The sequence below is a fragment of the Poeciliopsis prolifica genome, unplaced genomic scaffold, assembly GCF_027474105.1.
Source record: "Poeciliopsis prolifica strain line A6 unplaced genomic scaffold, Auburn_PproV2 SCAFFOLD016, whole genome shotgun sequence".
Classification (NCBI taxonomy): Eukaryota; Metazoa; Chordata; class Actinopteri; order Cyprinodontiformes; family Poeciliidae; genus Poeciliopsis; species Poeciliopsis prolifica.
This window is the reverse complement of record NW_026562391.1, coordinates 8,783,640-8,786,415: the sequence shown is the minus strand read 5'-3', so window position 1 is coordinate 8,786,415 and position 2,776 is coordinate 8,783,640.

Below are 2,776 nucleotides of genomic sequence, written 5' to 3'. Positions count from 1 at the left end.
CGGTAAAATGTTTTCAAAATTTTCCTAGGGCTTACGGTTTTCTGTCTAGGTGCTTCATAGCGAAGTGATGCGACAGGATTTCGACTCGCTCAACCAGGTTCACTTCCATGTATTTCTGAAAAATGTCAGACCTCAGCGCACACCATTTTTATCTCGTCGCTGTTATTAATGTGAGTGATGTACAGATATGAATAGCGGGACTATAGGAGACGAAAGATAGCCCTCTCATACGCTTCAAACGGTTTTCCGATACGTATCACGGTTTCTGAATGGGAAGGAGTTGTTCGGACCGCTTTTTTCAGTCAAAACTGACTGGGTGTCTCACAAAGATAGAATTCTTTCTGTCTCACACACATGACAGTTGCAGAGGATTAATTACCATAGCAACGAAGCACAGCAGGGCCCAGCAGCTGATTAGAACTACAAATACGCATCATTGTAGTTTTTACTATGGCAGAGCTCTGAGGAAGGAGCTGGCCTGTAGAACTACTTGTGTTTTGGGCATTTTATAACTGATTTTAACCAACCTTTGCTACACATGGGATTAGTGTTAATTACGTTTAATTAATCTTAATGAAATTAAGCTTAATGAAACTTTCAAAATAAAAGCCTTGACAATTTTTATATCAATTGCTGTTTGGAGCATTTTAGAACTGATTTAACACAATCACTGTTACTCATGTGAATAGATTGGACATTTAACCGAGGCTTACTGAAAATTTCAAAATAAAAGCCTTAAGATTCCTTTCTGGCTCATGCCTATTTTAGTGAAAATGGCTGCCTCAAACTGATAGAATTCTGTCTCCCCCTGTCTGACTCACAGCTGGCAGAGGATCCATTACCATAGCAACGGAGCACAGCAGGGCCAGTGGTTAGGACTACAAATACGCATCACTGTAGTTTTTATTATGGCAGAGCTTTGAGGAAGGTGTTGGCCTTTAGAACTACTTGTGTTTTGGGCATTTTATAACTGATTTTATCCAACCATTGTTACACACAGGATTAGTGTGGTAATTTTAAATTAAGTTGAATTAAATTTTCAAAATAAAAGCCCTGACATTCTTTTATATTATGGAATTGCTCTCTTGGGGATTATGTGACTTTTTTTAACAAAACCACTGTTACACTTTGGATTATTTTGGACAGTTAAAATGAAGCTTACTGAAAATTTCAAAATAAAAGCCTTAAGACTCTTTCTGGCTCATGCCTATTTTAGTGAAAATGGCTGCCACAAACTGATAGAATTATGTCTCCCCTGTCTGACTCACAGCCTGTAGAGGATCCATTACCATAGCAATGGAACACAGCAGGGCCAGTGGTTAGGACTACAAAAACGCATCACTGTAGTTCTAACTATTGCAGAACTCGGAGGAAAAGGCTGGACTTTAGAACTGCTTGTGTTTTGGGCCTTCTATAACTCTTTTTAACCAACCATTGTTACACATGGAATTAGTGTGAAAATTTTAAATTAAGCTTTAAAAAATTTTCAAAATAAAAGCCTTGACAATTTTCCCATCAATTAAGTGCTCTTTTGACCATTTTATGTCTGATTTTACCAAAAAATCGTTACACATGGGATTACATTGGCCATTTAAAATGAAGCTCACTGAAAATTTCAAAATAAAAGTCCTAAGATTCGTCTGTGGCTAATGCAGCGCCACAGGCGCTGCAATGATATTAGCTTGCTTTATCTTTTCGTCTCAAGTTAGGACAAACATTAGCATTTCACTAGCATTTAAGATTATTAAGAATAAAATTATCCTGCATGATCTTTTTCTCTCAGGTTTTCTCTTAGCATTAGCCTTTTACCTTAGCCTTTTCCTTTACTTATTACCCATGTTCAATAATTCATGCTTGTGACTATCCACGTGCTATTGATGACATTGCAGCTTTCTTTAGCATGGATGCTAATGTTTAGCATCAGAACGCTGGGTCCAAACCGACGGGCACACTTTGGCAGGCCCCGGTTAAATTTCTTCAGGAATTTTCTAGTTATTCTTTATTTTTCTTCCGCCAGCCGGAATGCGGCTCGTACCGCTGCGAGCCCACCCACAAAAGTGGTATCAAAACGTGCGGCTCGTTCCCGGCATTGGAGCTATTACTTTTGGTGGGATTCGGAGTTACGATAAAAAAGTAAAAAGCGAAAAACCATCTAAAATTTTTGTCAGTTAGAAACTGCCCAAACTAGAGTGTAATCAACGTTTCGTTAGAGTGTGGGAAGCAGTGTGATTCTGACCCCAAATAAATTTTGAAATCGCCGTCACGCCCACAAATATCGCCCTATCGGTATGAAACTCGGTCATAACATAGATACGCATGCCTGCTCCGGTAAAATGTTTTCAAAATTTTTCTAGGGCTTATGGTTTTCTGTCTAGGGGCTTCAGAGCAAAGTGATGCGACAGGATTTCGACTCGCTCAGCCAGGATCACTTCCATGTATTTCTGAAAAATGTCAGACCTCAGCGCACACCATTTTTATCTTGTCGCTGTTATTAATGTGAGTGATGTACAGATATGAATAGCGGGACTATCGGAGACGAAAGATAGCGCTCTCATACGCTTCAAACGGTTTTCCGATACATATCACGGTTTCCGAACGGGAAGGAGTTGTTCGGACCGCTTTTTTCAGTCAAAACTGACTGGGTGTCTCACAAAGATAGAATTCTTTCTGTCTCACACACATGACAGTTGCAGAGGATTAATTACCATAGCAACGAAGCACAGCAGGGCCGAGCAGCTAATTAGAACTACAAAAACGCATCACTGTAGTTTTTACT